The sequence below is a fragment of the Oncorhynchus gorbuscha genome, linkage group LG01 (genome assembly GCF_021184085.1).
Source record: "Oncorhynchus gorbuscha isolate QuinsamMale2020 ecotype Even-year linkage group LG01, OgorEven_v1.0, whole genome shotgun sequence".
Taxonomy (NCBI): Eukaryota; Metazoa; Chordata; class Actinopteri; order Salmoniformes; family Salmonidae; genus Oncorhynchus; species Oncorhynchus gorbuscha.
Genome location: NC_060173.1, coordinates 89192278 through 89205453, shown reverse-complemented (window position 1 = coordinate 89205453; position 13176 = coordinate 89192278). Strand labels below are relative to the sequence as shown.

The 13176-nt window shown below is 41.1% G+C and overlaps 1 pseudogene; it reads left to right on the top strand.

Moving 5' to 3' along the window:
- The window catches only part of LOC124045317, a 35876-nt pseudogene that overhangs the window by 7818 nt on the left and 14882 nt on the right, over positions 1-13176 (top strand).

Below are 13176 nucleotides of genomic sequence, written 5' to 3'. Positions count from 1 at the left end.
GATAAGTGGTTCTTACTCTCTGCTATAGTGCAGCCTCTCCTGGGGATGTCACCTTCCCTGAGACGATGGGACCTGAAGTCAACTGTCATCTAGCTAGCTAGTAAATGTTAGTTGGTACCAGAGTGCAGAGTGCCAGTCAGCCAGTGGCAGGTATCATATAACATCTAGGCAGGGTTGGAACAAGGCAAGCTACATAAACACAAGCATCCTCTTTCCTAAGCATAACAGACACTCCCAAGGTCCTAACATTGTGGAATGTGGTTTCTCTTACTCCTGTTGCAACTGACCCCCTCAATAACAAGGACTTTTCTTTGGATTGTTTTACTACCTGGCTGTCACATAGCCTACTGTATAAATGTCGAGTGACTAAAAGCAGGCTAGTCTGTTACGTACCATGGCCAAAAGTGCAGTTGCAGTACTATCTTTGTCCCAGCTACACTACTGTTACATGGCTTTCTCCTCTCCCCTCATTCTTAAATTCCTACACAGAGCCTTGACCAGCACCGTAACCTAGTTCAATGTGCTGACTCATGCCTGACAAATCTATACTGAACAAAAATATAGATGCAACATGCAATAATTTCATATGTTACAGTTCATATGAGGGAATCAATCAATTGAAATAAATACGTTAGGCCCTAATATATGGATTTCTTATGACTGAATACAGATATGCATCTGTTGGTCATAGATACCTTTAAAAAATAAAATGGGCCTCACAATGGGCCTCAGGAACTAGTATTGTATTTCTGTGCATTCAAATTGCAATTGTGTTTGTTATCCATAGTCTATGCCTGCCCATACCATAGTCCCACCGGCCACCATATGATGGGGCACTCTCACAACGTTGACATCAGCAAACCGCTCACCCACACAAGGCCATACACATGGTCTGCGGTTGTGAGGCCGGTTGGACTTACTGCCAAATTGTCTAAAACAACATTGGAGGCAGCTTATGGTAGAGAAATGAATATTCAATTATCTGGCAACAGCTCTGGTGGACATGCCAATTGTATGCTCCCTCAAAACTTGACAAAACAGGCCTTTTATTGTCCTCGGCACAAGGTGCACCTGTGTAATGATCATGCTGTTTAATCATCTTATTGATATGCCTCACCTGTAATGAACTTCGTCTGTTGTTTGTAGAGAGTCAGACCGAAATGCAGCGTGTAGGTTACTCATGACTTTTAATGAAGAATAATGCGGTACATGAGATAACTGAAAATACAAAAACAACAAACGAGTGAAACTAATACAGCCTATCTGGTGACTAACACAAAGACAGGTACAATCACCCACGAAATACAACGCACACTCAGGCTGCCTAAATACGGTTCCCAATCCGAGACAACGAGAATCAGCTGACTCCAATTAGGAATCGCCTCAGGCAGCCAAGCCTAACTAGACACACCCCTAATAATACACACTCCCAATTAATACAAACCCCAATACGAAATACAACATATAAACCCATGTCACACCCTGGCCTACCCAAACATATAACAAAAACACAAGATACAATGACCAAGGCGTGACATCACCTTTCAGGTGGATGGATTATCTTGGCAAAGTAGAAATGCTTGCTAACAGGATGTAAACAAATGTGTGCACAACATTTGATAGAAATACAGTTTTTGTGCATATGGAAAATTTATGGGATCTTTTATTTCAGCTCATGAAACATGGGACCAACACTTTTACATGTTGGGTTTATATTTTTGTTCAGTGTAGATAGTGTGTCTTAACTCTTGATGAAATGAAGTGAATTAAGATTCTAGGACCACCTGCAACCCTGCTGATGCTGGTCCTTCTGTAGCTCAGTTGGTAGAGCATGGCGCTTGTAACGCCAGGGTAGTGGGTTCGATCCCCGGGACCACCCATACGTAGAATGTATGCACACATGACTGTAAGTCGCTTTGGATAAAAGCGTCTGCTAAATGGCATATATTATTATTATGTTATTATTATATTATTATATATATTATTATTATTATTATTATTATGCTGTGTATTTCTGTTGCCATGCCAACAGCATTGCTGTTGAGAGTGAGACACCATCTTGGAAATGCTACCTTCTCCCCATTGCATCAGTTGTTTCTGGCATCCCACCACCTCCTCATAATATCAACTTCCATTCAGGCTCATTGGAAGATGATAGCTATGATTTATGATTGTGTTCCTCGTGTCAGCCATGTTCCATCAGGGTCCCTTAAAATTAAACGCACACACTCACGGACACACCCACGCAAGACGTTAAAAAAAGAGGAAAAGACGCAATTAACTGGCAGTGTCGAAGAGCTTCCCTGCAGGTATCATGCAACGAGCACCTAGTGAGAGAAAAGCACACTCCCTGAACTCCACAGGGTGTTAGCTCATAAATAAAGGTAAAAATATAAAATACTGAGAACTGTTTAACTGCTGCATAAAAGGACAACGTGTGCTTCTATAACACATGTATTGCATACAAAATGGCAACCATGAATATGGGGAGAAAAGCTGTAGCAGATTTTCTCAAGTTTATGTGGGTAATATTAATCATAATCTGCTACACTACAGGCTGCTGAAATAACTAAGGCCTAGTTTTTTCAAAGGCAAACACAGTACCATCTTTGTTTTGGTAATTTACCAGCAGAATGGCAGCAGGATCCTGTTTGGTAGTTTGCAGCATCTGTATATTCGGATGTGCGCAAGACGAAAAGGAGAGCTAGACAGCCAGCTACAATGAAACTTCCTCCGATTGCATCACGGAATGAAAATGATCCCAGAATGCTTTGTGTTTAGCTCAGTTAGAAGGGAGAGGTAAAAAGGTACAAACTAAACACTAAGTGATAGACAAAGTGGATCTATTTTTATACAGTTCTCTGTTTCCACCTCCCTCTCTGACACACACACACACACACATTTTCTAGCGCTATCTGTCTGTGTCTGATGTTCCCTCTTGCACACATTCTATATTTCTTTATTTCTCTCTCTTTCTCACCTAATGCTTCTGAGCTCGTCCTTTCCTATATGAACAACACAATTCACTCAGGACACCAACACGAGCTCATACAAGCACAGTCACATACACACACACACACACACACACACTGAAGGCACAGTTCTCAGTGCTGTTGCCTGTTTGCCTGTCAGTGTGTGTGTGTGTGTGTGTCTGTCTGTGTGAAAGAGAGAGAGGGTAACATTAACCCAAGTAGTGTGTGACCTCTGTCACGGTGGTGTCTGTTCTAAGAGGAAATTATGAAAGCTACAGCCAGATTGACCTGATCTCAGCTGCAACGTGGGAATGAATACATTTGTGTTTTGAGTCACTTTAGCTTTTGAGTGCACTTTAACTGCAACTAAAGTTTTTAAACCGTAATTACAGTAATTCACTCTCCAACCTCCCTCTCCTCCCCGGTTATTCCTATGTCCTCCCTCTATTCCTTCATCTACCATCCTTCTCTCCTTCTGTCCCCTCTAACTTCCCTCGCTCCTCCCATCTACCATCTCTCTTGGTCTCTCTCCTCCATCCCTCCAGGTGCCATCTGATGACTCAGTGGCTCTGCTAGCGGAGCCCCAGGTAGCCATGTTCTGTGGGAAGCTCAACATGCACGTCAACGTCCAGAGTGGAAAGTGGGAGCCAGACCCCTCCGGCACCAAGAGCTGCATCGGAACCAAGGAGGGCATCCTGCAGTACTGCCAGGAGGTTGGAGGAGAGGGAGGGAGGGGGGAGGGAAAGGTGGCAGAGAGAGGAAAGGGTGAGCGGTAGTAAAAAGAGAAATAAAGAAAGGTATAATGAGAGTGGAAGATATAGGGGTGGAACCGGAATTAAATTAGGGCGAGAAAGATAGACAAGGGAGATCTGAGGTAAATGTTGTGAATATTACACCAATACAAAACAACTGTGTGAAGTCTTGGACATTCATAGAACCCTGCTCCTTCCGCAGGTGTACCCTGAGCTCCAGAGCACAAACGTGGTGGAGGCCAATCAGCCAGTCAGCATCCAGAACTGGTGCAAGAAGGGACGCAAGCAGTGTCGCAGTCACACACACATCGTGGTGCCCTACCGCTGCCTGGGTAAGCGTTGTATGTGTGTGTACTTGAGTGTGTGTGAGAGACTCTGTAATCTGTGTGTGTTTTGCAGTTGGGGAGTTTGTGAGTGATGCGTTGCTGGTTCCTGATAAGTGCAAGTTCCTGCACCAGGAGAGAATGGACATGTGTGAGAGGCACCTGCACTGGCACACCGTGGCTAAAGAGGTGAGGACAAATGCTTTTCACTTAATTTTCCCGCCATTCTGTTGTGTTCAGGTATGTTCTTCCCCAGTCTCCCCTCTCTCGCTATCTCTCTCCTATATCTATCTAGTATTAACTCCTCCTATCTCTCTCGTTCCCTATCTAGCTCTCTCTCTCTCTCTCTCTCTCTCTCTCTCAATTCAATTCAAAGAGCTTTATTGGCATGGAAAACATGTTTACATTGCCAAAGCAAGTGAAATAGATAATAAACAAAAGTGGAATAAACAACATAAAATGAACAGTAAACATTACACTCACAAAAGTTCCAAAGGAATAGAGACATTTCAAATGTCATGTTATGGCTATATACAGTGTTGTAATGTCATGCTATGGCTATATACAGTGTTGTAATGTCATGCTATGGCTATATACAGTGTTGTAATGTCATGTTATGACTATATACAGTGTTGTAATGTCATGCTATGGCTATATACAGTGTTGTAATGTCATGTTATGACTATATACAGTGTTGTAATGTCATGCTATATCTATATACAGTGTTGTAATGTCATGCTATGGCTATATACAGTGTTGTAATGTCATGTTATGGCTATATACAGTGTTGTAATGTCATGTTATGGCTATATACAGTATTGTAATGTCATGTTATGGCTATATACAGTGTTGTAATGTCATGTTATGACTATATACAGTGTTGTAATGTCATGTTATGGCTATATACAGTGTTGTAATGTCATGTTATGGCTATATACAGTGTTGTAATGTCATGTTATGGCTATATACAGTGTTGTAATGTCATGTTATGGCTATATACAGTGTTGTAATGTCATGTTATGGCTATATACAGTGTTGTAATGTCATGTTATGGTTATATACAGTGTTGTAATGTCATGTTATGGCTATATACAGTGTTGTAATGTCATGTTATGACTATATACAGTGTTGTAATGTCATGTTATGGCTATATACAGTGTTGTAATGTCATGTTATGGCTATATACAGTGTTGTAATGTCATGTTATGGCTATATACAGTGTTGTAATGTCATGTTATGGCTATATACAGTGTTGTAATGTCATGTTATGGCTATATACAGTGTTGTAATGTCATGTTATGGTTATATACAGTGTTGTAATGTCATGTTATGGCTATATACAGTGTTGTAATGTCATGTTATGGCTATATACAGTGTTGTAATGTCATGTTATGGCTATATACAGTGTTGTAATGTCATGTTATGGCTATATATAGTGTTGTAATGTCATGTTATGGCTATATACAGTGTTGTAATGTTATGTTATGGCTATATACAGTGTTGTATCGATGTGCAAATAGTTAAAGTACAAAGCGAAAATAAATCAAAATCAATATGTGTTGTATTTACAATGGTGTTTGTTCTTCACTGGTTGGCTTTTTCTTGTGGCAACAAGTCTGTGTAATCTGGGGAAAATATGTACATATGTCATACATTTGGTTGGAGGTTAGGAAGTGCAGCTCAGTTTCTCATTTTGTGGGCAGTGTGCACATCGCCTGTCTTCTCTTGAGAGCCAGATCTGCCTACGACAGCCTTTCTCAATGGCAAGGCTGTGCTCACTGAGTCTGTACATAGTTAACGCTTTCATTCATTTTGGGTCAGTCAAAGGGGTCAGGTTTTCTGCCACTGTGTACCCTCTGTTTAGGGCCAAATACCATTCTAGTTTGCTCAGATTTTTTTGTTAATTCTTTCCAATGTGTCAAGTAATTATCTTTTTGTTTTCTCATGATTTGGTTGGGTCTAATTGTGTTGCTTTCCTGGGTCTCTGTGGGGTCTGTTTGTGTTTGTTGACAGAGCCCCAAAACCAGATTGCTTAGGGGACTCTTCTCCAGTTTCATCTCTCTATGGGTGATGGCTTTGTTATGGAAGGTTTGGGAATCGCTTCCTTTAAGGTGGTTGTAGAATTTAACGTCTCTTTTCTGGATTTGGATAATTAGTGGGTATCGGCCTAATTCTGCTCTGCATGCATTATTTGGTGTTTTGCGTTGTACATGAGGATATTTTTTGCAGAATTCTGAATGCAGAGTCTCAATTTGGTGTTTGTCCCATTTTTTTATATATATATTTTTTTACATTTTTGGTTGGTGAGTGGACCCCAGACCTCACAATCATAACTGATTCAAGTATTTTTTAGCTAGATCATAATTGGTATGTCGAATTTGATGTTCCTTTTGATGACGTAGACGGCCCCTTTTGCATTCTATCTGATTGTTCACAGCTTTGTGGAAGTTACCTGTAGCGCTGATGTTTAGGCCAAGGTATTTATAGTTTTTTTTGTGCTCTAGGGCAACGGTGTCTAGATGGAATTTGTATTTGTGGTCCTGGCAACTGGACTTTTTTTTTGGAACACCATTATTTTTGTCTTAAGATTTACTGTCTGGGCCCAGGTCTGACAGAATCTGTGCAGAAGATGTAGGTGCTGCTGATGGCCCTCCTTGGTTGGGGACAGAAGCACCAGATTATCAGCAAACAGTAGACATTTGACTTCAGATTCTAGTAGGGTGAGGCCAGGTGCTGCAGACTGTTCTAGTGCCCTTGCCAATTCGTTGATATGTATGTTGAAGAGGGTGGGGCTTAAGCTGCATCCCTGTCTCAGCCCATGGCTGTGTGGAAAGGAGTGTGTTTTTTTGCTAATTTTAACCACACACTTGTTGTTTGTGTACATGGATTTCATAACATGTTTCCATCAATTTGTATAACAGACCCTCATGCCAAATTGAGTCTCAAGCTTTTTTGAAATCAACAAAGCATGAGAAGACTGTTTGACTGTCAGTTAGAGTTTACAGGGTGAATATGACCGAACGGCAGAAATCGGTTTTATGTAGTAGAGACTAAGAGCTTCAAAATTGTATATCATACACTACAGTTGAGGAACAATAGGAAAGTAATTTTTTCTTTGAAAGTAGATTAAGTTGTAACCTCACTTGAGAAAATGGCCTTTGAATGTTTTGGTACTACTATTGGAGAGCCCTTCATTGTCTACACCCATTCAGCACTGTTCACACCGTCTTAAGCTTTAGACCCACCCATTTCTTTAAGGGTTGATCCACGCATTCTGTACAAACAGCAGGCAAGCACCCAAGCTAACTTGCTAGCCACTTCCAGACATCTAAGTGAGCGATAACAGCTCACTGCACATTACTCGCCCTAGCAGAGCTGGTTCGACCACAACAGCAGTCAAACACCCAAGCTAACTGGCTAACATTGGCCAGCTTGCTAGCTACTTCCAGACACGTAATGAGAGAACACCCCACTCTGACCACTTTCTCACCCTAGTAGAGCTGGTTAGGCTGTTTTCATGTTATCCAGAGCGTTGGTGACTGTGCTGCTGGCAACAATTTAATTACGCTTTTTTGCCAACGTTTACTGACACTGGCCATATTCAATGGGTGTTGAGCGTTCGTAAATGCTGGCACATAAGTATTTTGTTAAGACAAAACAATGAATGTAAACAATGAACCATAAACCCAACTCATGACATTACTAGCCTGCATGAATCTGCAGGTAGCTAACCAACCAGGTTCAATGTTAGCTAGCCAACATTAGGCTATAACTAGTCAAGCAAATATGTCTGAGATATGAAGACTAAGATCATACACATAACATTAGCTAGTGGGTCAGCCAGCTAACGCTAGCAAACAGTACATTAACTTGTAATGAAACCACTTTCTATCAAAATTAGAAACATGTCATATCTGAAAATGTAGCTAGCTAGACTATCTTACCTGTATACATCATGGTTGGACACGTCTCCTGTCAGATCACATGTTTGGCCTTAGTTTGAAGATGTAATCCAGAGACAGGTGTTTTCTCCATCTCCTTAGCTATCATACTGGAATTCCACTGATTTCAAAACTCGGTCCTCCAGAAAGTGGAGAGCATACACATAACGTTAGCTAGCGAGCCTGCCAGCTAATGTTAGCTCGTTAACAGTATACTTTAATTTGATATTAAGTTTATGCAGTTTTACTACGCGATACATTTAAAAAATAAACGGTGTTAGACAGGATTACCTAGACATACTGACCAGCTCAAATAGACAGAAGTGTGCTATATGGTAGACCAATCCAAACTAATCTCTCGGCATGTCCAGCCCACTCATTATTCCAGCCAATCATGGTTAGTGGGAAGGTTGCTGACTTTTTCTGTGGCTAAAACAACTTGGCTTGTAATTTAACAATTGTATTTGTATTTACAGATGGCTTACAATTTTGTTATTAAGGCACATGAAGTTCACATGATCGAGAAGGTATTTCTGCCAAAAAAAACACATTTAGTTAAAAAAACAAAAGGCTCTGCTGTGAAGTAGTGACCTGCGACATGCGCCTAGTTTCCTTAAACGGGTCACATGCGTGGTCTGTCGTATGGTAATTTAGTAAAAAAGCCAATTTGACATTTGCTCAGTACATTGTTTTCACTGAGGAAATGTATGGGTCTGTTGTTAATGATAATGTAGAGGATTTTCCCAATATTGCTGTTGACGAATATCCAACGGTAGTTATTGAGGTCAAATGTGTCTCTACTTTTGTGGACTGGGGTGATCAGTCCCTGGTTCCAAATATTATCAATTAAAAAATGTCAATTGGAATTTGTGGTCTGTATAGTTTATCATTTCAGTCCTATTCATTCAGTGGATGCAGTCTATCACAATGCCATCCGTTTTGTCACCAAAGCCCCATATACTACCCACCACTGCGACCTGTACGCTCTCGTTGGCTGGCCCTCGCTTCATACTCATCGCCAAACCCACTAGCTCCAGGTCAACTACAAGACCCTGCTAGGTAAAGTCTCCCCTTGTCTCAGCTCGCTGGTCATCATAGCAGCACCCACCTGTAGCACGCGCTCCAGCAGGTACATCTCTTTGGTCACCCCCAAAACCAATTCTTCCTTTGGCCGCCTCTCCTTCCAGTTCTCTGCTGCCAATAACTGAAACGAACTACAAAAATCTCTGAAACTGGAAACACTCATCTCCCTCACTAGCTTTAAGCACCAACTGTCAGAGCAGCTCACAGATTATTGCACCTGTACATAGCCCATCTATAATTTAGCCCAAACAACTACCTCTCCCCCTACTGTATTTATTTATTCAGCTCCTTTGCACCCCATTATTTTTAACTCTACTTTGCACATTCTTCCATTGCAAATCTACCATTCCAGTGTTTTACTTGCTATATTGTATTTACTTCGCCACCATGGCCTTTTTTATTGTTTGCCTTTACCTCCCTTCTCACCTCATTTGATCACATTGTATATAGACTTATTTTTCTACTGTATTATTGACTGTATGTTTGTTTTACTCCATGTGTAACTCTGTGTTGTTGTATGTGTCAAACTGCTTTGCTTTATCTTGGCCAGGTCGCATTTGTAAATGAGAACATGTTCTCAACTTGCCTATCTGGTTAAATAAAGGTGATAGATAGATTGATTTTTTTAAAACTATTATTTAGGATACCATCAACACTACAGGCCTTTTTGGGTTGGAGTGTTTGAATGAACTACTGGACAAAATACAATGTAATTGGAGAATCCAGTGGGTTCTGGTAGTCTTTAATAGTTGATTCTTTGATTTGAATTTGATCTTGTATGTTTTTGCTGTTTGTTTTTTGTTATAGAGGCAAAAAGATTGGAGAAGTGGTTTATCCATCTCCGTTTTGAATAGGTTGCTCATTGTTTAGTGTGTTCCTTTTTCCCAGAAGTGGATGGATTCTTCAATTACATTGAACAGATTTCTGACGTACTGTCTCCTTTTTCCGCAGTGTATTTCTATATTGTTTTAGTAATCCACCATAGTGAAGGCGTAGGCTCAGGTTTTCTGGGTCTCCATGTTTGTGGTTGATATGTTTCTCAATTTCTTTCTTAGGTATTTGCATTCTTCAACAAACCATTTGTCATTGTTGTTCATTTTCTTAGGTTGTCTGATTTACATGTTTTGATTTCATAGGAGAACGGAGACATCAAATATACTGTTTAGGTTTTCTACTGCCAAGTTTACACCTTCACGTTTTCTCCAGAAGGTTGTCTGACGGGGGATTTAATATGTTGTTGCCTAATTGCTTTTTGGTAGGTTTCTACGCTACATTCCTTCCATCTATAGCATTTCTTAATATTTTGCTGTTTCTTTGGCTTTGATGCCAAATGATTGAATATTGCTCTGTTCAAGTAGAATGTGATTTTGCTGTGATCTGGGCTGACTGTGAATGCTCTGAGAGACTGTGTTGAGGTCAGTGATAAAGTAATCTACAGTATTACTGCCAAGGGATGACATTTACATTTACATTTAAGTCATTTAGCAGACGCTCTTATCCAGAGCGACTTACAAATTGGTGCATTCACCTTATGACATCCAGTGGAACAGTCACTTTACAATAGTGCATCTAAATCTTAAAGGGTGGGGGGGGGAGAGAGGGATTACTTATCCTATCCTAGGTATTCCTTAAAGAGGTGGGGTTTCAGGTGTCTCCGGAAGGTGGTGATTGACTCCGCTGTCCTGGCGTCGTGAGGGAGTTTGTTCCACCATTGGGGGGGCCAGAGCAGCGAACAGTTTTGACTGGGCTGGGCGGGAGCTGTACTTCCTCAGTGGTAGGGAGGCGAGCAGGCCAGAGGTGGATGAACGCGGTGCCCTTGTTTGGGTGTAGGGCCTGATCAGAGCCTGGAGGTACTGAGGTGCCGTTCCCCTCACAGCTCCGTAGGCAAGCACCATGGTCTTGTAGCGGATGCGAGCTTCAACTGGAAGCCAGTGGAGAGAACGGAGGAGCGGGATGACCTGTAGGTGTACCTACCGTAAGAGTCCCCTCGAAACCTACCATTGACTATGTATAGACCCAGTGTTCGACATAGCTGCAGGAGTTGTGACCCGTTTTTGTTGGTTGTTTTGTCATAGTTGTGTCTAGGGGGGCATATTTGAAAGGGAATGCTGTCAGCTCCAGGTAGAGTGTCAGGTTCTTGTCCTGTTCTGACATTTAGGTTGCCACAGACTAGTACATGTCCCTGGGGCTGGAAATGGTTGATCTCCCCCTCTAGGATGGAGAAATGTCATCGTTGAAGTATGGGGATTCCACTGGGAGGGGTATAGGCTACAGGTCGACCGATTAATCGGAAAGGCCGATTTAATTAGGGCCGATTTCAAGTTTTCATAACAATCGGAAATCTGTATTTTTGGATGCCGATTTTGCAGTTTTTTCCCCACAACTTTATTTAACTAGGCAAGTCAGTTAAGAACACCTTATTTTCAATGACGGCCTAGGAACTGCCTTGTTCAGGGGCAGAATGACAGATTTTTACCTTGTCAGCTCAGGGAATCAATCTTGCAACCTTACAGTTACCTAGTCCAACGCTCTAACCACCTGCCTCACGAGGAGCCTGCCTGTTACGCGAATGCAATAAGAAGCCAAGGTAAGTTGCTTGCTAGCATTGAACTTATAAGAAACAATCACTAGTTATAACTACATGTGGTTGATAATATTACTAGTTTATCTAGCTTGTCCTGCGTTGCATATAATCGATGCGGTGCGCTTTCGCGAAAAAGGACTGTCGTTGCTCCAACGTGTACCTAACCATAAACATCAATGCCTTTCTTAAAATCAATACACAGAAGTATATATTTTTAAACCTGCATATTTAGCTAAAAGAAAGTTTAGCAGGCAATATTAACCAGGTGAAATTGTGTCACTTCTCTTGCGTTCATTGCACGCAGAGTCAGGGTATATGCAACAGTTTGGGCCGCCTGGCTAATTGCGAACTAATTTGCCAGAATTGTACGTAATTATGACATAACATTGAAGGTTGTACAATGTAACAGTAATATTTAGATTTATGGATGCCACCCGTTAGATAAAATACGGAACCGTTCCGTATTTCACTGAAAGAATAAACGTTTTGTTTTTGAAATGATAGTTTCCGGATTCGACCATATTGATGACCTAAGGCTCGTATTTCTGTGTGTTATAATTAAGTCTGATTTGATAGAGTCCTCTGACTGAGCGGTGGTAGGCAGCAGCAGGCTCGTAAGCATTCATTCAAAGAGCACTTTCGTGCGTTTTGCCAGCAGCTCTTTGCTGTGCTTCAAGCATTTAGCTGTTTATGACTTCAAGCCTATCAACTCCCGAGATTAGGCTGGTGTAACCGATGTGAAATGGCTAGCTAGTTAGCGGGATGCGCGCTAATAGCGTTTCAATCGTCACTCGCTCTGAGACTTTGGAGTAGTTGTTCCCCTTGCTCTGCATGGGTAACGCTGCTTCAAGGGTGGCTGTTGTCGATGTGTTCCTGGTTCGAGCCCAGGTAGCTGCGAGGAGAGGGATGGAAGCTATACTGTTACACTGGCAATACTAAAGTGCCTATAAGAACATCCAATAGTCAAAGGTATATGACATACAAATAGTATAGAGAGAAATAGTCTTATAAATACTATAATAACCTCAACCTAAAACTTCTTACCTGGGAATATTGAAGACTCATGTTAAAAGGAACCACCAGCTTTCATATGTTCTCATGTTCTGAGCAAGGAACTTAAACGTTAGCTTTCTTACCTGGCACATTGCACTTTTACTTTCTTCTCCAACACTTTGTTTTTGCATTATTTAAACCAAATTGAACATGTTTCATTATTTATTTGAGGCTAAATTGATTTTATTGGTGTATTATATGAAGTTAAAAGTGTTCACTCGGTATTGTTGTAATTGTCATTATTACAAATGTTAAAAAAAAAGGCTTTTTTGGTCCTCCAATAACCGGTATCGGTATCGGCATTGAAAAATCATAATCGGTCGACCTCTTGTATAGGTAGCACACATGAGGAAATGTTTCTCTGTTGAGATCATTTCCTTATTAATTTCTAGCCAGATGTAAAATGTTCCCTTTTTGACTCATTTAGTAGAGTGTGTTAGGTCTGCTCTATACCAAATTAGCATATCC